The sequence below is a fragment of the Oryctolagus cuniculus genome, chromosome 4 (assembly GCF_051225735.1).
Source record: "Oryctolagus cuniculus isolate XC-2025 breed Fujian yellow rabbit chromosome 4, ASM5122573v1, whole genome shotgun sequence".
Classification (NCBI taxonomy): Eukaryota; Metazoa; Chordata; class Mammalia; order Lagomorpha; family Leporidae; genus Oryctolagus; species Oryctolagus cuniculus.
Window position 1 is genome coordinate 157,564,061 of NC_142870.1, and position 26,246 is coordinate 157,590,306.

At 40.7% G+C, this 26,246-nt stretch overlaps 1 protein-coding gene across 2 annotated transcripts in view; it reads right to left on the minus strand.

Annotated features, from left to right (window-relative positions):
• ZNF385D (zinc finger protein 385D) overlaps positions 1–26,246 on the minus strand; it is a 1,082,242-nt gene that overhangs the window by 399,162 nt on the left and 656,834 nt on the right. The gene's annotated exons all lie outside the window — the stretch shown is intronic.

Sequence of the window (26,246 nt, forward strand, 5' to 3'; positions counted from 1 at the left end):
TGCCCTTTGCCATGTAACTTTGTAGTTGCTTTCACTAATGGCGTTAATACAGATTTTAGCCTCCGTCTTATTCTGGTCTTGGTCTGTGACCAGTGTAGTTATTAGTATGAGGTATCCTATAAATTAGTCTTTCTACCTTACATCCTAACATTACTATGAGAAGGATCCATCCTAGTGGGCATGTTGGATCAGAGAGAATGAAGTTTATCTGGAACAGAAATACCCCAGCTGGCTTAAAAGTGGCCATGAGAAGCAGTTTCCTAGCCTGAAGCAAAATCATCAGCTGAACCGAGCACGGATCAATTGAACCCTAGAGATTTTGCAGTGTGAGTCCAATAAGAGAGATAATAAGCAATTGCTGTTTTAAGTCAGTGACTGCTGGGATGGTTTTCTAAACAGTAATCTCAAACTAATGCAATATCCTTGGCAGATTCAGCAACTTACAACTTACATATTCAATGAAGAAATTTCCAAAGCCTCTCTGTTGGGAAGAAAGTCCATCAGTTCCCCTCACTTATAAATAGTGATGTTCAATTTTCTCAGATTTCTATCTACAGCTTCTGAGAAGTGACTTCTACTGGAAGTGTTCTATTTATTAGCTTAAAAAAACCTATTTCCCACACAAATACATCTCCCCCTGCTGAATACACCCAGCCACCTCGCTTCAAAGCTCCTCACATCTACTTCACATTTTTCCTATCCACAGAGATGTAAAGACCCTAAGGGAAAGGTGGCAACGGTTGAGTTCAGAAATAAAGTAAGCCTCCCATTGCAGACTCATCTCACAGGGATAATCTAAACATTGAAGCACTCTGTAGTCAATCAGGCAAGGTCTCACCACCAGCTTTTGAAAGATGCAGAGAACTAATTCTGATTCATGGCATGGCTCATGGAAAACAAAATCTACAATCAAAGGAAAAAAATACATCTATACCTCTCCTCAAATGAGGCAGAAAAATCACATCACACATCCGTGTATCATTTCCTGTTTCTCACAATACAAAAAGAAGTTCTAATTTCTTTTGTAATTCAATTAAAGATAATGTAAAAAACCCAGATCTGAACTCTGCAAATGATCATATTGTGACTCTGTTTTACCAAAATCAATAAGCCAGTGTTTTATAAACAGCCAACAAACTCAAGGAAAAATATTGCGATGAAAAGTCTATTTTAGTGAAACAAAATGACCATCTGGCACATAGTCTGGAACATTACTATATGAGGACCACATTCTATTAATATCCATGCTTTTGTAAAGACAACAAACCCAGTTTATTTCAGTAAGGCAGAAATAAATCCTCCCCCGTGGGGAGGCAGGTTGGAGAAGGTGATGTTCTCCCCGGAAGCCCTCGTGGAGTGGTGATTTGGTGGCTGGGTGAACAGAGGCATGCTGGCTTCCTGCTGGAGGAGGGAAAGATCAACCAGAGTTATGACTGGGACAGGGACAACTGCCTAGGGATTAGCCACCTGCCAGCATTACCTTCTCAATGCCCAGGACAAAGCCATGAGCATCATTGTCATTAATCACCGCTGGGCAGTTCAGGATAGAAAACCTCTCAAATGCAATGTATTAAGTGAGACAAAATGGAACTGATTATTCACATCAAATTGATTTCTATTTCCAGGATCATATGCCCTAAATGGTTCAAAAGTGTGTATCCTGAAATGACTAAAGAGCCCACATGAAAACATATGCTTAGTTTCTTTTGTTTTTTAAATTGTGAGGAAAAAATACTAAAGAGGGTGGACTGTTATCTATTATAAATTGTATGGCTCAGAGCATAATATTTAGGTTACTATATTGTGACTGTACGAACAATGTAATTTAACATATACCATAATTAGTGAGTGCAGCTCACTGAGTTTTTACAATAACATTTTCTGAAAATTAGAAATAAAAATTATTTTTTCTAACAATTTTATCTTGTAAAAGAAGTGGGTAGGAAACTAACATTTACTGAGAACCTTTTGGATACCCCCCAACTATTCTGAATAATTTCACATTCTTGTGTCTTTGTCCTGTCCATGTATTTCATTAGACTTAGCCCAGAAATTAAATTTGCATTAAAAAATACACAGAAGAACCTCTGGTTTCAAACATAATTTCCAGGCATTGTCTCACAAGGCTACCTTACTATTCAAAAAGGATAGAGACAGACAGACATTTGACACATGATTTAAAATGTTACTTGAAACTGTGACCTCCCATACTGGAGTGCCTAGGTTTCAGTCTCAGCTTTTCTCCTCGCCTCAGCTTTGTGCTAATGCAGCCACTGGGAGACAGCAGGTGACGGCTCAAATGGTTGAGTCTTTGCCACCTCATAGGAGACCTAGATTGAGTTTCTAGCTTTTACCTTTGTCTTGCTCAGCACTGACTGCTGTAAGCATGTGAGGAATGGAATGAATGAATAGATGGAAGATTTCTGTCTGTAAACAGAAAAAAAGGAAAGAAAAAGAAATACGAAGTTATCTACAGTGTTAGATGAAAAATGACTCTCAGAATTCAAATAGTATATTAGCGAACAGTCCACATGCTCACAAAGCATACAAAACATCTCTACAGGCAATAAATACTTCTGGAGAGACAATAACAACATGAATTACAACAGCGAACACTTGCATAATACCATGTGCCAGGCACTGTTCTAAATACTTTACTTATATTAACTGCCTTAGTTATCTTAATCCTATGAGAAAAGTGCCACACATTTCAAAGGTAAGTATTAGATGAACAGTGTGCTCATGGACAAAATGAGTACTGGCATGCTACCACTGCAGCCTACATCACGGCGTTCATACCAGTTTACTGTGTTTTGCTGTTACATTTTGTCTCTTCTCTATGTGCTTTAAATATATATAATTATAAATATAAAATATGAATGAGACACACAGAGACACAGAGGAAGAGACACACAGACAGAAACAAAAAGAGAGATGCTCCATCCATTAGTTCACTCCCTAAATTCCTGCAACTGCTGGGGCTGGGCCAGGGCCAAAGCTAGGAGACAGAAACACAATCCAGGTCTACCACCTGAGTCTTAGGCACATGATACCACAGCACTGGCCCCCAAGAACTTCCTCTGAGATGGCTCTGGAAAGGCAGCTGGGTGTTATTTCCAAAACTGACTTATCTAAGACAATAACATCTAAAGTCAACCAGCTTTAAATTAATCATACTGGAGAAATATTGAAGCAATGACGTCAATGAATTACCCCAAACCTGGGAAGGAGAAGCTACAAGATTATAAACATAGAGGCTACTCATAAGGGATAAGTAACATGGGCTATCCTACTCATTCAGAAAATTAAAAAGAAAATAAAGAAAAGGGTACAAGATAAATGTGTTTGTTCTTTTTTTAAAGAAAGACATAGGGAAATAAGGCACTTTAGACAGAGAAAAAAATCAAAAACAACATTTTCAGTGAAAATTTGTCAGGAAGTATTTTAGAAAATACTGTGAGGCAGACATCTAAGCCTCTCTTGCCCAGGTAGGATGGGTAGCCTCTTTACATTTAAGATGGAAACAGCACACAAAATATGTTTAAAATTCATAAATTATTTAAACTCTCCCTAGATTTCATCTGGAAGCAAACTGTACACAGCAAATATTAACTGTACTGGAGGCTGTGCCAAGGAGTGTCAAGGTCTTGAGCATTCATACCATATGTGATATTCTGAGAAAACAGGTAATTCTTTAGAGGAAATGTTTTTGAGTAATGGTTCTTTTATAAGTCATTTGGGACAAGTGTTTTCACGAATCCCAGCTCCAATAATACCTCACATAAATTCAGAGAATGACTAAGGCTTCCTTATTGTTTTTGACAACAAAAGCCAGACACCTTGAGCAAATGTTTAGGTCTTGCTATGACTCCCAAACTCAAAATATTAGAGCTTGTAAATATCTAAGCTGCATGGGTTTGGGAGGCTCATCCCTCCACCAGATGGGGAGAGAAAAACTCTTAAAAGTAGATCTCTGGCACACAGGTCAAGCTGAATCCAACAACTGACTTCTCCAGCAATGGCATTTAACCCAGAAACTTCAGCAATACAGTGAAAGTGAGAAGGGCTAAATGGGGATAGAACAACTAGCAACTTTCGCCACCCCTCCAACTGATGAAAATTGCTTCTATCAATTGAAACAGGGCTTCACTTTCTTGGCTTTCTCTCCACCAGATGGAAACCTCATCTGCACAATTTATCCTACACCCTCTGCTTCTTCTCTCCAACCATGATGGAACTCATATCATGGCTTGGAACAAAAACTGAAGCTCTCTCATCATCTGAAGCATTTCTGGCCAAATTCATTCAGAGAAGGTGCTGTACTGCTTTTCATGGAAGTGGAGAACCACTGTTATTATGAACTATGCACATGCGCCTGTCCATATTCACTTTTGTGGGAAAGGAAGATGGCCTGTGTTAGTAGTGCCTGCCAAGCAGAAGGCACGATATGATATGTGTCTTCATGAGGCATCCAAACGAAATCTCCAAGCTTGGAACTGAGATATCTGTCACCACGAGGGAATTCAAGATTCAGAGAATTTAAAAATGTATTTGTTAAATAAGGAAACTTGAGGCTTAGAAAGAACTAATGAATTTCTAATTCACAACTCATGATCTTTTAATCTAGATCTTGACCATTTTATTTGTCACATTGTGGGTAGATCATTAATTTAATTTGTGTCTTCTTTTCCAATGTTGGTTTACATTTAAATCTCTAAATTTGTGAACTCTGACTTTAAGTACCCTTAAACTCACTGAAATTATTTCCTTACAAGTAAAAAACATGCAGACTAATATGATGATTAACAGGACCTCAATCTTTTTAGGATTATTTTGAAAATGAAATTAGACAACACTTTTAGAAAATGTAGTCTGTTGCTTATCATGTACGGTAAGTATTTGACAAATATAAGTTCTCTACCATTATTCTTTGAGGAATGGAGATATAACAAAATACAGTGGAATATGAAAATGTAGGTCATGATGCATTTGATCAGAGGATAAAAGGAGAAGAAGAATAAGAACCTACTTTAACCCTGTAAGTAAAATGGCACAGTCTTATCTGTGGTGCCATCTATGCCCCGGATGCCATCTTGGGCTCTGGCCCCCGCTGTCATTGCTGGAAGCCAAATGACCAGATGGCCCAACCATAGGTGTCAGCTCCACCCCCACCATAATGGGATTTGTTACTCCTACTTCTCTGCCTGCCCCCCACCCCCCAGGTAAAGGTTTAACAGGACCTGTTCCTGAACACATGTCCCTCTTTTTTTTTTTTTTTTTTTTTGACAGGCAGAGTGGACAGTGAGAGAGAGAGACAGAGAGAAAGGTCTTCCTTTGCCGTTGGTTCACCCTCCAATGGCCGCCGCGGCCGGCGCACCGTGCCTATCCGAAGGCAGGAGCCAGGTGCTTATCCTGGTTTCCCATGAGGTGCAGGACCCAAGCACCTGGGCCATCCTCCACTGCACTCACGGGCCACAGCAGAGAGCTGGCCTGGAAGAAGGGAAACCGGGAAAGAATCCGGCGCCCCAACCGGGACTAGAACCCAGTGTGCCAGCACCGCAAGGCAGAGGATTAGCCTACTGAGCCGTGGCGCCGGCCTTCTCTCTCTTGATCTCTCTCTTTTACACTCTCCTACCCTCTCGCTCTCTCCTTTGGCCCATTGGGTTTCCCTCACCTGACAATAAACCTTTCCTCTAACTCTGGTGTTTGGTGTGTTTTGTGGCAGCCTTACAAACCTGGCCATATCACATCCTGGAAAATTAGGCTTATTTACCTGAAAACTCAGTGACTGACATAATTTCATTCAGACTTGGGAGAAGCACAGCTTACCTGAAATATTCATAACAATATTCATAACAATAAGCCCTGACCCTTAACTTACTCTTTTGTGCTAGATCTTCATGTCCCATAAATGATGATTACTCTTTCTGATTTTGGGCTCAATTTTTCAAGACCTCCAATATATGGAAAATATAGCATTTATTTAACAAGTTACCTTTAAGGACCCCTACTCCCCTACATTGTGGTTTTCTGCTTATAAAGCCACAGTATCCGAAACCTCCCCCCCCCAAAAAAAAAAAAGGACCTTATCTTGATAGGTAGTGAACAATCCATGAACTCAGACAAGTTTTTATGGGTAAAGGGTTTAGTTTGGTCAGGGCTTCCACTAAATTATATTCAAAATTAAGCTCTCCTAAAGCTGCTGAAACTGAGGCAAAAGAGGAACTGCAAAGAGACATCCTATGAAACTGTTCCAGTGAGAAGAGAAACTACACATTCCCTTAGGACCATTAGATGTTCCACACAGTGCCATTTGTCCAAAACTTGTCCAGAGATGCGTAGTTTTATGAAGACTGTCCACCCAGACCACCAACTCAGAAAAATCACTGTCACACATCAGGGACTAACAGCATGGTGTGATACAGTCTGATCTGAGCCAAGTGTTTTCTGAATCAGTAGTTTCTTCCTCCCGGGCCAGGTTCCTTACCTGGCCCTTCTCATGCAAAAGGAGTACATTTAAGGAAGCACAAAGGCATTATCTAAGAGAAGCACTTTACAAAACAACATAAATCAAATCAAATCAAATTGCAACTCCAGGAAAAGCCAATTGATCTTTCTCCATATCAATGTGGGGCATTTATTTGAATAAGGAAACATTCAAAACCTTTTAATACAGCTAGGGAAAGTCAAGCCTTTCCTAAAATATCATGATTGGCATGCACTTCCTATGACAAGACTAAAAATACATCATGTAAGCAAGTCTTCCAGAGAGAAAATCGTGGCGGTGATGTTTTTTTTCTTTTCCTCTTTTTGTATCAGACCTCATAGACCACAGTGTGGTGTTATCAGCATAGCCAGACTAATTCAGCAAGCAGCCAGCTTCTCTCCTACACTTGCTTATCAGTCTCCTGTGAGAAGTCTGTCATTTAGTGCACTGTGGGTATTAGGACTGAGTTACTGGAAGAAAATTCTGCCAAGAATAAAACTTTACAAATCAATCAATAAAAAAGAATATTACTATTGCTTCAAAATCCATGTTTAAAAGGAAACTATAATTGGCCATTGGGTGGGTATTCTTTAAAATGGAAATATCTTTGCCTAGCAGACTCTCACTGTAGGCTACTTATTTACTCATCTAAAGGCCTATCTTTTGTTGCTACTTTTAAAGATACCAGCAACATCACAGTAACCATTTTGTTGGCACCTCAAGTTTCTAAAGCTGATAGCATCCTCTTCCACATGCTTTAAATATAGATTTTAATATATACATTTCAAATAAATGGAAGCTAAAGGAAGTTTCAAATGGTCAACTTTTAAGTTCTATGTAAATGTACATGCATATTTAGATAGAGAAAGAGGACATGGTGAGTGCAGTAAGGGACTCCACTCAGGTACAAAGTCTAAAGGGAACCAAACATCTCAGTAATTAAGATAAATAGGATTTTATCTTATTTTATTGTGTATATTAAAGGCATTTAGTATGGTGTTTTTAATGTGTATCTTAAAAATCAAACTTATTGAAGAAAAGAACCTATAATAAATGAAATATAAAACATTTTAATGAGACAGGATCAGTCTTGCTGATTTTGTTTCTTGCCTTAGGCTATAACTGGTAGCTTTGGGATCCACATGGAGGAAAGGCCTGTATGTCAGGGAAGAAAAGTCCTTGTCAAGGTCCCCGCGGGTGCCTAAAGGTCAACCAATGAGGATCAGACCCGCCTCAACCATGCCCTGAATCTATGAAAGGAGCACTCCCAACCTCTGACGAGCAAATTCCCTGCCCCCCCCCCCCCACTCTGTTGCTCTGTTGGGACCAGGGAACCTCGCCCGGGAGCAGAATCCCAATAAAAGCCTGTGAATTAATTGATTTGTCTGCCTGGGAAGATCTGTTACACACCGGACACCTTGCAGATGGTGACGAAACCCGGGAGCTGAGGGTTCACACCTCCCCTTTCTGGGTTCGAGGCCACCTCGCTTCTTGAACCTGTCTGGTGCCCCAGACTGACTATGGACCACGCTCAACCAACTGTAAGTAACTCCTCCCTTGCTCTCCCTCCCTCCTCTGGGTTGGCCTAGTCTCTGCAATATCCAGCTAGCTCTCTGTCCTGACAGAGAACTCCAAATCGTGCGCACGTGGGCTCTGTTCTCTGCTGTTTAGCCTCCCAGCAGCTGTGGAAATGTCCCGCCGCTGGCTTGGCCCCATAGAGGAGTGACCTCTAATCCGTTTACTGAAGTCCAGGACAGGGGACGCCTTGACCAAATTTCAGTAGATCCGGGCTACCGGGGAGACCATGGGATCTGGCCAATCCTGAGGTGGGACTCAAAATGCCCTCTGGCCTGCCTCCTAAAGAACTTGAAGAAACTGGGACTGGCCCAGGACCTATGGCGTAAACGCCTAATCTTCTACTCCACCCAGGCATGGCCTAATTACCTAGAGAATTTCTGCCGCAGGGAGAGAAAATGGTTAGAGGTCCCTATGTGTGGGGAGCAACTCGGACTAGACTAAGTTATTGGAATTAAGACTTATTCTGTGCATCTGCTCTCCCACAATATGGCGCTGGGAGAGGAGGAAACAGCTTCTACACAGCTGCCTCCAGTTCAACCAATAAACAGCAGGACCTGCTCCTGATTGGAGGAGAGCAGCGTACTCAGCGTGTGGGTAGCAGAGTTGGGATTGGCGGAAGAGGGCTATAAAGGAGGAGAGAGACAACATGCACCAGGAACATCTAAGGGGAACATCTATCTGAAGGAACACCTGAGCAGCCCCCGAGAGAGCCGGCCGGCGGTGTGCCGCTCCCCCGCGGAAGTGGGGAAAGTGGCAGGGGGAACTGCCCTTCCACGGAGGTGGAAGGGACGGTAGCCAACCCAGGAAGGACCAGCAGCAAACCCGGGGAGGGCCGAGCAGACGAAAGAACAACGCAGGGTCTTGTGTCGTTCCTCCACGAAGACGGGGAGCGACACCTATGTCCAGGCTTTCTTAGACCTCTGCTCCCATCCTACTCCCTTCTCCCTTACTTTCCTCTCTGCCTGCTCCACAGCCCAGGTCTTGCTGGCCAAGATCAGGCCCCCACCTCCTAAGGACGCCTCTTCTGTGTTACTGCCAAACTCTCCACCCTCCACCTTTTCAGACCCTCCTGAGCTAGCCAGGAATCTCCCACCCCCATGTGCGCATTCTTCCGCCCTGCCCCACCCCATGTCCTGCCTTTCCCAGCTGCCCTTGCTGGAAGCCAGGTAGACACGTGGCCCAACCACACCAGTGTCAAGCTCTACCCCCATCCTAATGGGATGCTCCTGCTTCCCTGGCTGCCCTCCAGCAAAGTTTTAAAAGGACCTGTTCCTGAACACATGGCTCTCTAACCTCCTCCTCTGGTCTCCTTTCTCTTCTCTCCTGCTCGCTCTCTCCTCTCATCTCTCTCTTCTCTCTTCACTATCTCTTCTCCTCTCTTGTCTCTCTTTTACACTCCTTCTCCCTCTTTTTTCCCTTCTTCATCCCACCCCTCCGGTCTGCTGGGTTTTAGGTCAAGCGCCTAAGCCCCAGCCCCACGTGACCAACTGAATATGACATCATGGGCCTAAGGTGTTCTTAGGAAAAAGGTAACTGAGTTTGAAGGAATTTCTCTTTGAATCTAGGAAGATCACTACCTTTGAAAATATCGCTTTGTAACTTGCTGAACTTATTTTGCAATTTATTTTAATAGGTTTCCGGGTAATCAGTACTCAATGAAACAGCAATGGGTAATTAGTACTTGTTTTAGATGAATGCAATATTAATTTTAATTAAATTCAGGTAGAGATATATAATATCAGCATCTTAAGTCATTTAGGTGTAACTGCTAATTTAATGTAAACTTTTGTATACTCAGCATGTTATATTCTATAAAAATTTTTGGGTTAGTTATAAACTGTCTATGAAAAGAGTTCAACATTGCTTGGAGTAACTCAGGCTGAAATTTGATGTGTTTCTTTAGTCTTAATCTGAGATTTTTAACAGATTATTTCAAAACATAAATCAAGGAAATTGGCAGATGGCAAACATCACAAGTATAGAAATGTGCATTTGGTAAGGAAGGTTAAAAGCAAAGAGTTATTTTGAATAAAGAAAGGACAGGTTTGTAAGATTGACTTCATCCTAATGGCTAGTTTACTCTAGACTGGAATGGAAATAATGGAATGTTTCAAGTAAGTTGAAGAGGGTGTGTGGAAGTCACAGAAGGTTACAAAAGAAATCTTGGATCTTAATGAGAAGGCCACAGAGGCCTAAAGAGTTAAATGTTCTGTAAAATCCTACAGATGCTTTCAAAAATGCTATGTGAAGTAAGCAAGTGCCTCTTGTTGAGTTTATAATGAGTTTATAATTTTAAATGTGGTAACATAAAGTCTTTTGTCATCCACAGTTTTATATATCAGATTTGCTGCTCATAAAAATAAAGCATTGTTGGTTCTGTGCTTAGCTGTCCTCCTATAGGTTCTGATGGACTTTTTCCAGCCACATCTATTGTATTCAGTATTTTGGGACAGTGCTGTAAACAGATGAAGCTAATAATATATTATAGGTAATTAATATGGTTAAACAGCTAAAATTAATCAGTTATATTTGATTCATGTGACCTGAATCTCTGTATCAGATGTTTTAAATTTGCTGGTAGGAAGAAACTAAAAAAACATTTTATATGCTTGTGCTTGATTTTGCTGGTTATATTTTCTTAAAACTTATAGATGGCATTGGACCTTCTGGTAAATGTTTTCCTAAGTTGTTATCTAATGATTGAAACTGCTTTCTAAGTTTTCATTTGATATTGCTATTGTCAGTAAGTGATCTGGGACTGGCACCCCCATTTCTGTATTCTAAGTCTAACTTGTTCTCTCATTTCTCTATTCTCTTTGAGGTAGGAAATTAATTCTATTCTGAAGGACTCTTCAAGATGCATAATTTGATTTTTAGATCTTATAAAAGGGATACCTAGCATTTTATGTAATAGCATAGCCAAAATAAGAGCTTAAATTATAATTTCACAGCAAGATTTACTTCACCATGGGCACAGTAAACAGGCAAGACCTCCCTTTCAGACCAAAGGGAAAGAAAGTTTTAAAGTAAAGACATAGCTTTCCTGACAGACATTGTCTGCCTCAACATAAACCATTACAGAACATGCCTGTGACTATAGACTTCTAGTTTATGTCACAAAGATTAGAGATGGGACTTGAGCACCCCCTTGATTTGCATCCTCTGGTCTGCTTTAAAAAGCCAGGAGGAAGAGAAAGCTAGGCATCAGAAATGGAAAGATAGGTGGCAGGCCTATTAAAGGCTGCTCTGTACAGTGATCTGCCCTCAAGGAGACCCAACAGGCCAGGCCACTGCAGTGGCTTTCAGTGTGGGAAGCCTGGGCTTCAGCAGAAATCAGCTTGTGAAGAGCCCTGGCAGCTCTGCCAGCCAAGAGTTGGATCACTGGAAATGGACCTGCCCTGGAGTTGAAGGATTTCACATCAGAGCCACAGATCTTATTGGCTCTAAGCTGAAGAGCCCTTCACTCGGCCCAGCTTCGAAGGTGACCACCACTGCTGAGAAGAGATGGCCAAGTAGGGTCAGCAACACTGAGGGCAGAACTGTAAATTTCCTGTTAGAGATGCCACCTGCCTTCACCTGGCCAGTTCTCCTCCCAGGCCAGGTAGGTAATCAAAGTCAACAGGGTGCCTTCCCCAAGGAGGTTCACACCTCTCTTAGGATGTACCCTATGAAGAGATAGGTCTGGGCCTCTTAACTTACAAGGCCTAAAGCCCACCAGATTATTATCAAGCCCCTTCTGTCAGGTTTTATTTGCCTCTCAATCAGCAAACTTAGTTGTGGCTGAGACAGTGCCTTTCTTGGGTCCTCTAATAATGACTCTGTCCTTTGTTCTAGACCCTGTCTAGCCCACTTGGGCCTCATTCCTTTGTAATCATAGCTTCTACTCTAATGTCAATGGCTCTACTCCTGACCTGTGTATACTGATGGTCCTCTCCCACACTTAATGTTGTATGATTATTCAGAATTTCTCTACAGACAAACCCCTCTACCTGCAAAAGTTGAGTGGCCTTTCTCCCGGTCTTGGCTGGGATCAGATTTAAACCACATCCATCAAACAATCCTCACAAGGGTCCAGAGACCCCCCTCATTTCCTCTGCTCTAAGATATCCTTTCATTACCTGGTTAAAGCCACTCTTAGGATCATTGGTTGCTATTCTCACCCTGACTTATATACTACAGTGTCTGTTTAAGTGTTTACAGCAGGTGACAATGGAATGAACCAAGGCCTTCAGCAACCAGGCAGTCAACAGACACTTCTCCATCCAGACATGCCTGTCCCAGTGGAGCCCCAAGATACCCCCAGTGGGCCCCTGTAGACGATGTCCCCAGTCAGCAGGAAGTAGCCAGAGAGACTCATCGTCACCCCCTTTCCTATCATCAAAAGGTCGGGATGGTAGCTTTGGGATCCGCATGGAGGAAAGGCCTGTACGTCAGGGAAGAAAAGTCCTTGTCAAGGTCCCCGCGGGTTCCTAAAGGTCAACCAATGAGGATCAGACCCGCCTCAACCTTTAACCCCCATGCCCTGAATCTATAAAAGGAGCACTCCCAACCTCTGACGAGCGACTTCCCTGGCCCCCCACTCTGTTGCTCTGTTGGGACCGGGGAACCTCACCCGGGAGCAGAATCCCAATAAAAGCCTGTGAATTAATTGATTTGTCTGCCTGGGAAGATCTGTTACACGCCAGACACCTTGCAGTAACGTGATTCTCCATCGCACTATTACTGATGATGACTTTTATTTCAAGTTTTGATATTTGTTCATCATGGATTTTTCTGCATTATAATTTTTTATTTCAAATTCAAATATTTTATATCATGATTTTCAGGCTTTTGGAAAAGCCTTGAATGTTGTGACCAAATGCTCACTGGATCCCCCTATTCTAGCCCTGAGTATGATGCACCAAGACAATTCAGCCAAGCTTCACAGAGACCATCATGCTCTGTCCTCAAACTCACCAAGAAGGCTCAAGTCAGAAAAACTGAAGAGTGTACCACTCTCACAACTTGTCCCAAACTAGTAACAGGACAGCTAAAAGACAAATTCTTCTCAATGCCATCTCTGAACACTATACTTTTTCCAGCCTTATTGAGAAGTAATTGGCCACTAAAAATTGTATACCTTTGAGGTATACAGCTTGATGATTTTATATATATGTGTGTGTGTTCACTGTGAAATAATCACAATTAAACTTATTAATGTGCTGATAATCCCTCATAGCTCCTACATATAAATATATATTTGGTGAAGCCAGCATTGTAGCACGGAAGGTTGAGCATCCACTTATGACCCTGGCATCCCACGTGTGTGCCGATTTGTGTCTTGGCTGCTCCAGGATTTATGACCCAGTCCCCTGCCAATAGCCTGGGAAAAACAGTGGAAAATGGCCTATATACTTGGGCCCCCACCAACCATGTGAGAGACTTGGAAGAAGCTTCTGGCTCCTGGCTTCAGCCTGGCCCAACCCCAGTTATTATAGCCACTGAGGGAGTAAACCAGCAGATGGAAGATTCTCTCTCTCTCTCTCAGCCTCTCCGTCTCTCTATAACTCAGACTTTCAAATAAAGAAATAAGTCTTTAAAAATGTTTTATATATATATATATATATATATATGGGAACACACTTAAGAATGTTATCATTGAACATTTCTCCTCTTAGTAAATTTCATGGACACAATGTAGTGTTGTTAGCTATAGTCATAGTGTTGTACCTGGTGCCTCCAGAAATTACATAAGTGAAATGCTGTACACTTTCACCATCACCTCCTTCCTTCCACTTCTCTCACTTCCAGAGGCCACCTGCTTCTATGAATTTGAAGATCTTATTTTATTTTAGAGAAGTGATATCATGCAATACTTTAATCATCCTGCTAAATTATCCTTTTCTACTCATGATTATCACAATTCAATAACAAGCTCATTGTATTTTATGGCACTTGGCTTGAAAAAAATTAAGGAAAATACAACACTTTTGTTTTAGCATGTACATGACCCTATGGCTCTCTTGATTGTACTGCGAAGACACGGTGCTGTGTCCAGAGCATCACATGCCAGTAAATGCCCTGCCTGGAAATATTTCTGACAGTATCAATCCAAGGAAGCCAAGAGAGCCTTCAGAGTGCAGTACTGCTCTAGGGAAGTCAGTGTTTTATCTTCATTGCTTGTTCGGCTGTCTTTCAGATTTCAAACATATGCAATGCATAGCAAATGGGATATAGCACCCCTGGCAAAATATTATTCAAAACGCTTTAATCAGAAATGTTGCTATCATTCTCAGTGCCCTACAACCACATATATTCTCTTACTCCATTATTTCAGAGTCAACCTATGCTGGGTCATGAGTGAGAAAACCAGTTTTGAATATCTCCCATTGTGCCAAAACTATGATCTTGAACAGTGTAGCATTAGCAGTGACAGAATAATAAGCCCATTTTTTTTCTATTTGACAATTCATAAAAACTAAGCTATGAGTAATTTTTTTAGCATTAAGCCTTGCTCTGTCTGAGGACATATGCTAATGAATAAAATCAACAGATTTTTTTTCTATAAACAAACCTTATCTTTTAAACCAGAAACAAATTCCCAAGCTAAGTCTCCAATTATGCTTTCCTAAGCTCATCTGAAATATCCATTATGCTATTTTTAGAAATTATGCTACCAAGGGAATAAAAAGAATAAAAAAAGAAAGAGAAAAAAGAAAAATTTACATTTACTGAGGCCTAATAATAAAACGTAGTGGAACTCATGTGTTTATCTTCATTCCTGCCTGAAACTACACTTAAGTGACTGCAGGGAAAAATATTATTAATGCACAAAGATAAAGAAGTAAGAGGGCAAACAACTATATATGAGTGATATGGACTCACATTTGGAAGATAAACAGTGACAGAAAAATATGTGATTAAGCAAGTTAGTGAATTATGGCAGTAAGTCTTCATGGGGTTACTGAGAAGAGATCAGCTTGTTGAATTCACAGACTCTGTAAAGACTTAGGAATTGGAGGTGCGAGGTACCATAGAAGGTATGAGTGCAGAAAGAGAGCTCTCCACCTTGTGCACAAGAAAGAAGGACTAATGGAGAAAGTAGACTTCAAAGACTCACTAAGTGGGAAGAGAAGACACAGAGAACAGAAGGAGTGACAAGTGAAACCCTAAACTAAAAACAGTATATTTAGTGCAAGTCCAAATACATACCCCCAAGACCCTATTCCTGCTCCTTACAGACGCCAGTCTCCTGCATGCCACAAACCACAAACTCACTTGGAAGAGATTCTTCTCAGAGAAATGCCATTCAGGAACTGACATTTTGGAAGCTGCCAAGGAAAAGCCAGCTTTCTAACCCATCACTAGCCCACAAGCTCTGCCAACTCATTCTTTTTTTATATATATAGATTTATTTATTTGAAAGAGTTACACAGAGAGAGAAGGAGAGGCAGAGAGAGAGAGAGAGAGAGAGAGAGATCCTCCACCCACTGGTTCACTCCCCAATTGGCTGCAACAGTAGGAACTGCGTCGATCCAAAGCCAGGAGCCAGGAGCTTCCCCGTGGATGCAGAAGCCCAAGGACTTGGGCCGTCCTCCATTGTTTTCCTAGGCCAAAGCAGAGAGCTGGATCGTAAGTGGAGCAGCTTGGACTTGAACTGGTGCCCAGAGGGGATGCTGGCAGTGCAGGCGGTGGCCTTATCCTTTACACCACAACCCCAGGCCCCCCAACTCATTTTTTTTTTTTTTTTGACAGGCAGAGTGGACAGTGAGAGAGAGAGAGAGAGACAGAGAGAAAGGTCTTCCTTTGCCGTTGGTTCACCCTCCAATGGCCGCCGCGGCTGGCGTGCTGTGTGCGGCCAGCGCACCGTGCTGATCCGAAGGCAGGAGCCAGGTGCTTCTACTGGTCTCCCAAGCGGGTGCAGGGCCCAAGGACCTGGGCCATCCTCCACTGCTCTCCCGGGCCATAGCAGAGAGCTGGCCTGGAAGAGGGGCAACCGGGACAGAATCCGGCGCCCAAACCGGGACTAGAACCTGGTGTGCCGGTGCCGCAAGGCGGAGGATTAGCCTATTGAGCCATGGCGTCGGCCCCAACTCATTCTTAAATATGAATGCAAAAGACATCACCATGTACTTTAGGAAAGCTTCCATTATAAGGAAAAACAACTAAGACAACAGAAGATAAAATTCAAAGAGAGACAGTATTAGGGGCTGAAAAAGCGCTTTTTTTTTTTTTTTTGTAAAAAAAAGGAAGCAATAATAATAGCCTCAGAGAAGCAGAAGCAGAAGTAAATACCACATCCTTTGAAAACAATGCCACAAAAATAAGTTAAGAAGGGCTCTAGGAAATTCAAAGTATAAAAGGAATAATTAGACATCCCACAGTAGGATTAGTAAGTGAAATTAAGGGGTCTAGGAATTGTGACACTGCAGGTTAAGCCACAACTTTCCACATGGGTATCCTATATTAGAGTGCTGGTTCAAGTTCTAGCTGTACCACTTCCATTCCAACTTCCTGCTAATGTGTCTGGGAAAGCTGCAGATCATGGCCCAAATATTTGGGCCTATGCCTTAGGAGACCTGGACTGAGTTCAGGGTTCCTGGATTCAGCCTGGCCCAGACCTACTTGTTATGGTCATTTGGAGAATTAGCCAGTGGATGGAAGGATGGAAGATCTATTTTTCTCTTCCTTCCTTCCTTCCTTCCTTCCTTCCTTCCTTCCTTCCTTCCTTCCTTTCTCTCTCTCTCTCTCTCTCTCTCTCTCATTCTCTCTTTCTCTGACACTCTGCCTTTCATATAAATAAATAAATCTACCAAAAATAGAAGCAAAGTACAGCATATCTAAGAAGTAGAAATAAAGACAATGAGATGGAAAGTGAGAGAGAAATAATAACAACAGAAGAATCAATGGACATGATTTGATGTCTGCTTAAGTGGAGATCCAAAAGCAGCACTTAGAAGAGCAAATTATCAAAAGCAAAACAACACAACACACACATACACCCCTAAATAGAAGGACATGAGACAAATGTCCAGGTAGGTAGAGCCAAAGTAAACAAAAAGACAGACAAAGGACTCCCACTATAAAGCACATCGTGTATGTGTCAGGCTAGAATGAAAACCTTCTTGAGATACTACTTTTCCCAAAGAGTAAACTTTTCTATATTGCATTAAGGGCTTCATCCAAAGATGGCCATATCATGCTAGAGACAACATGGAATGCAAGACTTGGGGATCCTGGAATTTAATATCTGCCAATGGGATGCTGTGATAAAACAGGTACATGGGAGACTCTGAAGGCTGCTAGTCTAGATTAAGGCACAAGATGAGAGGGTATCAGGAGGGAGAAATAAAAAAGTATCAGGTGGATTTTCTGACATACTAGAATATGTACTATTGGAAGGTCTGAAAAAATATCCTCAAATTTCAATCTAGGTGAAAAAAATTAAAACAGTTTTTAACTTTCACAAAATGAGAAGAAATCATACAACAAAGTAAAAATAATTATAGTCAATTATTTGGCTCCACCACAAACAGTAGGTTCAAAAATACATTAAAGAAAACCCAAAATATTGATTTAATTAAATCCATAATATAATTATCTTTGGAGTATGAGGGGTATAATTATCTCTGGAATGTGTAGCATTCTTATTTAAGAATTCTAGATATACTGTATAAAATTACAAATCAAACTAAGAGTCATACACTGTTGTTATTAGTACGAATAAGATAAAACCCAGTGGAAATATTTAAGAGAACTGAAAATAGCAGGTTCTCATGAACAGGACTTTGGAAGAACAAAATACTGGTTTTGTTTTTGTTGTTTTAAATCTGAAATCATTACTCAGCTTTCACACATGGGTATATATTCATTTGTTAAGTGTATAAATTAATAAAAATCAAAAACCTTAATGGATATCTTTTTTTTTTTTTTTTTGACAGGCAGAGTGGACAGTGAGAGAGAGACAGAGAAAGGTCTTACTTTGCCATTGGTTCACCCTCCAATGGCTGCCACTGCCAGCATGCTGCAGCCGGAGCACAGCGCTGATCCGAAGGCAGGAGCCAGGTGCTTCTCCTGGTCTCCCATGAGGTGCAGGGCCCAAGCACTTAGGCCATCCTCCACTGCACTCCTGGGCCATAGCAGAGAGCTGGACTGGAAGAGGGGCAACCGGGACAGAATCCAGCGCCCTGACCGGGACTAGAACCCGGTGTGCCGGTGCCATAAGGTGGAGGATTAGCCTATTGAGCCACGGCGCCGGCCAATGGGTATCTTTTAACTGCATTACTGCAAATATCTCTCTGAACAATAATGGTAGACATCACTGATTTACAAAATCAGAGAACAGCCTCATTTGCCTGTCTTTAGAAGATTATGGATTTGTATGTATATGAAAAAAAAAGGAATAAATCACCTCAGGAAACAAAACTAAAAGCTAAACAGAGGTGCAAAATGCTTAAAATATTCAACAAGGTTGTTACATTTTTATTGCATATGTCATATATAATAGCATGTTTGGGAGCACAGCGAATGAATAAGCTATGGTCACAGATGAAACTTCGGGCCTCTTTTAACTTGTCACTTCTGTCATATATGGTAGAGTCTTGGGAAAGAGGACCAAAAGAGTTTCAACAGGAAATTGTTTAAGTACACTCAGCACTTAACATGAAACAGTTTGAAGCTATTACTAGGCTGAGATAGATCTGTATGAAAAGACCTGAAACAAACCTTAAGTGAAAGGATAAAGGTGTAGAGAACAGCATATATCCTGTGACTCCTTTGGTATACACACACAAATACCCATAAATGTACACTCAAGTTATCTAAGCATACACATGAACACACAGATTTTGGAAGACATGTATTATAATTTTGACAGTGTTCGTGTCTGAGGAAGAAGTCTCAGGGGGAGAATTTGAGAGTTCATTTAAATATGTTCAATACCCTTATTTTTAAAAATTTATGTATGCATGGCTTTTTTTTCAATAGTGATTCATAAAGAAACATTAAATGCCAATTCTTTTCATGCTGCTGTATATTAAAATATATGACTTGAAGAATGGATTGATCATGTTACCCAAAGATCATTATTTTATTTGTGTAAAACTAGCACAAAGTCCTTTGTTGGTGATAAGATTTAGGGTGACTGCTGATTTTTTTTTTTTTAAGCTTACCAATTTTCAACACTTGTACTCCTTACAAAAAAGAAAACTGAAAAGAAGAAAGAGGAGGAAATGTCATTGATCAGCTCTCCAGGATAAAGGGGAAGTGAAGGCAGCTTTTCTGGAAGGGAGGGTGACTATGACATTAGCAGATGGACTTTATATCAAGACTATGGTGGAGGGGGAGGAGTGTCTCAAGGAAAATGGCTGCTGCAGAGGCAGGGGTTGCTATTTAAACCTTGGCAAAATAAGTCTTCCTTTTTTTTTTTTTTTTTTTGGTTTGACTTTTCTCTCTCCATCTGTGAACCAGGCATATGCTCAGTTTTTCCTAAGAAGTTCCCTCATCACCAGTGCTGGTTTTTTCTTCTTTGTAAAGACTGCAAATTGTAGCATTTTTTTGCTTGTCCTTTAGGGGTATCTATATTTTCTTTTTTGCTTCTTATGTCATTAGATATGTTAAAATAAGAGCTAAAGAAAACAAAACAGAACAGTATAAGTATAAACCGATATGAAGATACACATAGAACTAGTAACACTGGGGCACGCATAACAGTATTCCAGAATAACAAGCAACTTTATCCTCAATTTACCAGAACTTACAGCTCTAAAAATCACAAGTACTTTTCTGGGACGTAAATGCCTTTATAAAGGTCAACACAGAATTTATAAGCTTTGCTGCATGCTTTCTGTCCTTTTCTTAGGTGGGTAAAAGGAACACAATAACAGTATTTTTTAAAATGTCTTTTCTGCAACAGGACTAGGTGGAGCAAGTGTTTTGCTTCCAAATCAATAAGTTGTTTTGATCTCACATAGGACCCTTCTAACAAAAAATAAACATTCCTTTAGTGGTTCAAACTAAGAAACAGCCATAAGCAGGAAAAAATGGAAAGACAGTTACCCATGAGCAACAGTGACAGAAGTGGGAGGTATCACAGAAGTGTCTTCACTACAGACAACTAGTCTGAAATTTAGGATTTTAAGTTGCAAGTTTTAAGGGGAACTTCCTTCTCCAGAGAACAAATCTGACTTCTTCAACTTCCCACCCTCCTTGGGGACAAAAATCTGAAACCTTGCCAGTGTTTAAAAACTTCAGTCCCTTAGGGGATATTTTACAAAACATTACCAACTCTAATGGTTTTTATCATTAATGGTTTTCTCTAACATTATGCTTCTGAATAAAAATGAAAACACAATTTGGAAAGTTTAAGTTTTGACAAGTCACACTCTACATATTGGGCCTCGATTTAATCATTCTCACAGTCTCTTTGGTCTATTCTGAAAAAGATACTTGATAATCCAAAGATGGTGACCAAACATTGTAGATTTCTTTCATCTGTAAGCTGTGCTGCTTTGAGCATTTAGATTTTCTGAGATTTAATTTTCACATCGGAAAAATGAAGCAAGGGGGCAGATATGCTATGATTTTTTTCTGACCTTATTATTCAATAACAAAGACATGCTGTTCTCTATCTACAGAATATTTTGTCCCCTTGTTAGAAGATAAACACTGGGATGGGTGGAACTATAGTATCTGTAGAGTCACAGTAACCATCTTTCTGCCCCTAGGGAAATAAATTTGTATCTAGGGAAGCCCCTTACCCATTACAACCCTTGGGCCAAATTCTGTGATCAACCACCTGTTTCTGTACATAATTCTTTTGGAGGATCCCCATTCCTCTCTATTTGCTTGCTTATTGTCTATGGTGGCTTTCAGGCTACAGTGGCACAGTTGAGTACTTGGGGTGAAGACCATCTGGGATGCAAGTCTAAAATAGTTACAAGCTGACCCTTTACAGAAAACCAGCAGACCTTGGTCTACAAGATTTTGGAACTGCTATGGACCTTCCTGGCCCCTGAGAGTGGGGAGAAGTTGAGGTGGATGTCCAGGGAGACAATGCAGAGGACTTGGCATTACAGCTAAAGGCAGGCTCAGATCGCCTTAAATAATGTCATTCCCATTCTGTACACTCCTAAAAAGTGAACTCCAATCCCAGGTAAGGAAAGCCTTAGATCCAGATTCTTAAAAGGAAAGCTTTCAAGTGGATCATCATGTCAAACGATTGCTATTACCTTTCAGAAAATGCCTTGAACTGCCCTTGTTTTGTGCATTTTAATTAATCTCTGACCAGCAGTCATAATTTGGGGTCATTTACAGTTGGTTTAGTATCAAAAATTGAGACTAAAGTTATGGACCTTCCTTAGGAAAATGTGCTGGCATAATTCAAGCAATATTTTATACCTAATTTCCAGGGGATGCAAGGTGGCTCAAAACAAAGAGATACTAATTTCTACATGAGGGAATTTGTGACCTAAGCTCATTATAAAGGTTGATATTACTATATGGAAATGAATTCCCTTATGTAATAGCAGAAGGAATATCAGAGAAGGAGCTACAAATACACACTTACCCACTAACTCTGCCATTAATCCACCACTCAGGCCCTGAAGTCCTCAATACTCTGGTTCTTCATTTATTAAATAGTGAAAATTATAAAAGTTCTGTTCACTTCATAGGCTGTGATAAGAATAAAGAAAGTGGCCGGCACCACAGCTCACTTGGCTAATCCTCCGCCTGCGGCGCTGGCACCCCAGGTTCTAGTCCCTGTCGGGGCGCCGGATTCTGTCCCGGTTGCTCCTCTTCCAGACCAGCTCTCTGCTATGGCCCGGGAAGGCAGTGGAGGATGGCTCAAGTGCTTGGGCCCTGCACCCCATGGGAGACCAGGAGGAAGCACCTGGCTCCTGGCTTTGGATCGGCGCAGCGCTGGCTGTAGCGGCCATTAAGGGAGTGAACCAACGGAAGGAAGACCATTCTTTCTGTCTCTCTCTCTCACTGTCTAACTCTGCCTGTCAAAAACAAAAAGAATAAAGTAAAGTGTTCTCTAAGAAAAAAATACTATAAACCACATGAGTGTGCCCCTTTGAGTAGTGATTTTGATGAACCATTTCACAGATGGAAGGAACAAGAACCATAGATTCTTTGTCCTCAGAATCATCCTGTGATCAGCAGCCTCCACATTACCTGGGAGTATTCTCTGAAAGCAGGTTCTCAGGCACTGATGCCGAATCTGCGTTTTCGCAACATCTCTAGGTGATCTGTGCATATGTTAAAGTTTGAGGAATGTTTCCATAGAAGCATTCTCTGCCAACTACAAGCCATCTCTTAAAGCTGATCTCCTTCAGACAGGGAAACTGAGGACTGTGGCGATTACAGGATGTACTAGATTTTGCACAAGTCAAGTTGCAAAGAGATGGAGCACACAGATGTTAGATGTTAGAAATGTTTTAGAAATGGTTCTGTGCTCAGGGTGCTCACTGCCTAGTGAAAGATAGACAAATCATTAAATAAATGCAACACCCTTGGGGAAGTTTGCAAACATTTGGTTAGATAAAATCTACAAGGATTTGCTATCTATTACTATGAGATCATAGAACTACCATCAGAACAAGTTTACAACTTCTAAATCTTTTCATCTGAAAAATGGCCAGATTGGGAATTGTGTATCTATTTCCCTATCACATCTCATTAAACAGTCTAATCACTTATAAAAATTGGATTTTAGAGGCTCCTCTCCCCTCCGTTTCTTACTTTAAAACAGAAGTCTTACAAAGTATGAGGATCAGGGCCATAGAAGAAGATAAAAAGAGGAGAGAAATAAAGAAAGAATAGGGATATAAAAAGCTGCCCCTGACAGCACAATCAAGAAAAAATAATGAGGGAGCATTGCTTGGGTGACAGAGGAAGCCGCTCTCTCTCTACTGTCCATTTCAGTGAGATGGTGTGCACTTGCCTCTTTGGAGAAATGAGGATGGTGATGAGAAGTAAGGGGGAGGAGATGAAAGGTTTCAAACCACAGAGAACTCAAAGTGAGAGGAAAACAGATGGGGTTTAGGCCACTGGAAACTTCTGCTCTGCTATGGCTACTGGATACTCTTGAGGGTTTCTGGGCTCTGAAACCTCTTGAAAGCCAGAGATGCCACAGCCAATCAGAGGACAGAAAACAAAATGGATCGAGGCATATGCTCGTCTGTTGGGGCTGCTGTAATAAAATATCATAGACTGGGTAATTAATTAGATGCCAAGGAATTTATTTTTCATAGGTCTAGCAGGTGGAGAATCCAGGATAAACTGCAAGCTGATTTGGTTTCTGGTGATGATACTTTCTCACCATATCCTTGCATGGCTGAAAGGGTCTTTTAGAAGGGTACTAATCCCAGTCTTAACTCTGAGCATGGTAGATTGGGGTAGAAAGGAAAAGAAATCCAAGAAGTGATAACATTTTTTAAAATGATACACTCGGAAGCACATGGTGATTACTCTGGGGGTGTAATAGAAAGGGAACAGAGTTTGGAATAAAAGATGCCTGATTTGAACCCTAGGACAGTTACCTATTACTACTGTGTGATTTCATCTTAAAACTGAACATTATCACATACCACACAATGTTATTATGACAACTAAATGAAATAATGATCCAATATTGAATGGATATAGGTGCCCACGACATAGTCATTCCTTCCTCTACCTTTTTTAGGAAGGTTCAGTTTGTCAGCACATACTTGTTTCATCAATATCCACTGTGTGTTAAACATCATTTCAAACTATTTCTATTGGATCCTTAATGAAAACATTTAAAAGAATTCCATGTGCAAGTTTGAGTATGCCAGCCCTGGTTGTCCTCAGCTAACCCTTCAGATTTAGTTATCTAACAACAGCATTTGCCTTGCTGTAAGATCACCCAGTGTGAATGGAAAAACCATCTTAAGTCTTTTCATGTAATTGTGTACACAGTTGCTGTAGGCCCCAGGGGCCCCATTGGACTTCTAATAACAGAGGAGCCTGGAAAGTTTGTGTCTCCTCAAATTATGGAAGTGACAGGCTACAGACTCACCCCAGTAACAGATGGTTTTATTAGTGGCCGCTGCCAGACACTTGGCTGAGTGTGCAGCACATGACCATTAACGTCTGTTCCACTTTGGTGGAGTGGTCACTGTGTGCACAAGCTGGGTCTGAAAACAATGGACAGTGAGGAGGACAGAGCATTTTTGCTGTCACTCAGGGATAAAACAAGCTAAGGAAAAAAACTGAAAATCCTTTCTCTTGGCTCCTGAAACAGGAAACATAAGTCCAAATAATTATGTTATTTCCATGGAAGTAGAAGGTCAGAATGTCTCCTAGTGGGGGAAAAATAAAGCAAAGAACAAGATGTCCACAGGTGCCTAACACTCAGTGAATTTGTGGGAAGAATTCTGACTCTGGCTGGGTGGCAAACAAATTGAAAATAAAAGCTTTTTTCCCTGATTTTCAAATTTTAGGCACTCGAACACAGTGAAAGGAATGATTATTAAACAGAATGAAAGGGGAAGGACATGCTCCATCCTCAATAGCAAATAGAAATTATTCTTGTTAGTAAAATAGAAGAATATTAAGTCAAGACATAAGACATAAAGGCTGGTAGTCAGATGTAATGACAGTGCAAATATTTAAGGCACATATTTGAGAGAGCTATAGTCTGTGGTAACCAACTGAAAAGGAAATGGGTACCACTGCAGCAAATCCCAGATAGTTCTCAGTTTCTTCTCCCACTTGGCATCTGGATATAAACAATGACTAGCTGCATTTTGATTTGTTTTGTTTTTATTAATTTCTGGTAGATTTCCCTAGTTCTTTGGAGTGATTCTAGAGTCAGAAAGTATTAGAAAAGCTCACTGCTGAAGAAGCTATCAATCAATATTACCTTCTACTGCTGTGTAACAAATTGCGACAAATTTAGCATCTTAAACAATACACATTTCTAGGCTCATTCCGTGAAGCCAATATTACCCTAATATCAAAACCAGCCTATGATATTATCAGAAAATTATGAACCAATATCTCTCCTGAACATAGTTGCAAAAATCCTCAACAAAATATTACCAAGTCCAATCTAAAAATGCATCAAGAGAATGACACAACAGTATCAACTGGGATTTACCCAGGTATCCAAGACTGATTCCAAATTTGAAGATCAATGAATGTAATCCATCAAATCAATACACTAAAAAAGAAAAAAAAATGATTGTCATAAAACTCTACAGCTAACCTCATTCTTTACGTAGAGAAATTAGAAGCTTACCCGTTAAAATCAAGAATAAATCAAGGAGGTCTCCTCTCATCAATCCTTTTCAACATACTACTAAGAATTTTGGCCAATAAAATGAGACAAGAAAAGGAACAGATATACAGATTGGGAGGAAGAAATACAACTGTCTTTATTCATTGATGATGTGATCATTTATGTAGAAAACCAGAAATATCCAAAACTCCTGAAACTACAGAGCAATCATTAGAGGAATGTGCCATATTCCCCTATATATATACTTAGACTGCCCTGCTGTCAATATTCCCCACTAAAGAGGTGTCTGTATTACAGCTGAGAAGCCTATGACAACACATGTTGATCATCAGAGGAAATAGCAGTTGCCATCCCTGGCATCTACTCAAAGGAGTTAAAGACTTATGACCACACAAAAACCTGCACATGGCTAATTGTAGCAGCTTTTCATTACTGCCAATGTATAAACCACCCAGGATGTCCTTCAGTAGGTGGATGGGTAAATCATGGTATATCCAGACAATAGAATATTAGTTTGCATTAAATACAAACATGTTATCAAGCCATGGAAAGACATGAACAAACATTAAAGGCACAGAAACCAAAGTGAGGAGGCTACATATTGTATTATCCCAAGTATCTGACATTATTGAAAAGGCAAAACTGCAGACAGTAAAAAAGACCAGTGGTAGAACTGTAGGATAAAGGGAAAAAGGTGGGGTGGGGGTTGAATAGGCAGAATATATATTAATTTTTAGGGAAGTGGGATGCTTTCCTATAACACTATAATTGTGCATAAATGCCATTATGCATTTCTCCAAGCCCCTAGGACACACAACAAGTATACACTTTGTGTCAACTAAGTCCTCTGGTGATTAAGATGTGTTGTCATAGGCTCCTCAGTTGTGATACAAATGCGGGCTATTCTGCCAGGCCCACACTATCAGGATT